The sequence below is a fragment of the Aplysia californica genome, unplaced genomic scaffold, assembly GCF_000002075.1.
Source record: "Aplysia californica isolate F4 #8 unplaced genomic scaffold, AplCal3.0 scaffold00112, whole genome shotgun sequence".
Taxonomy (NCBI): Eukaryota; Metazoa; Mollusca; class Gastropoda; order Aplysiida; family Aplysiidae; genus Aplysia; species Aplysia californica.
The window spans coordinates 388,651-389,809 of NW_004797382.1; positions in this window are offsets into that span (position 1 = coordinate 388,651).

Consider the following 1,159-nt stretch of genomic DNA (forward strand, 5'->3'; position numbering starts at 1 on the left):
CCCCCCCCCCAAACTTTGTTACTTGATAGAAATCATGAGGAGGACATCGATTAAAAACCTGGAAAGTAGACTTACATTTCCATGTGGAAGTCACAAGTCTACACGTTTTTAGGATGGACATCCTCAAGGTTTTCTTTTGATGACTATGTTCTTTGACTTCGCTGACTGCTCGTAACACACAGCACAAACCTTCCAGTCACCGCCTCTTAGCTAAGTGAATAGACACAACAACAACAACAACAACAACAACAACAACAACAACAACAGCAGCAGCAGCAGCAACAACAACAGCAGCAGCAGCAGCAGCAACAACAACAACAACAGCAACATTAATAACGACAACAATTACAACATCAACAACAACATTAACAACAACAACGACAACAACAACTGAAACAACAACAACAGCAACAACAATACAATTACAACAACAAAAACAGCAACAACAACAGCAACAACAATCGAGTTCTCATGATCTGTAGAAGATTGGTCACACCCCTGAAAAACCACACCTCTGCTCACAACTGCAAACACTCTAACGACTCCACCACCTTCGTGTATCCCCACCCCCTGCAGCTTGTCACCAATAATTACTCGCAACACAAATCTGTCATCTGTGTTTTTTGGTCACGTCTTTCCCTTCTTCCATTCTCTCTTTCTCTTCTTCAATCCTGCCTTTCTCTTCTTCTCTGTTGGACAAACAAACGAATAAACGCCTGACGCAACGATCAGCTACGACCGACAATTTTCCTGGGAAAATCGGTCAGCTTTTTCGCCTCGCTAACACAGTTATCTCCCCATTTTCGCTCTCCTTTTGGAGAAAAGTGGCAAGTTGGATAATGGAGCTGTGTCTGGGTGTCGGTCACAATTAGTCTTGTCAATGAGATCGCAGGACTTTGGGGGTATCTCTGGTTTGTATGTGTGTTGGTTGGCTCTCGGCCGGACAGCAAGGCGTTTTACAGCCTGATGTGACAGACATGGGCTTACTACAGGGGGCTGTTGGGGAGTCTGGCCTGGGTTGGGGAGTTGGTCGGGGTGAAGACAGGAGGAGGCGGGCGGGGGAGGGGGGGAAGAGTTAGGACTATGAAGAAAAAGAGGAGAGGTTGAAGATGAAAAAAGAGAACAAAGAAGGAGGAGAAGGAGGAGAAGGAGGAGGAGG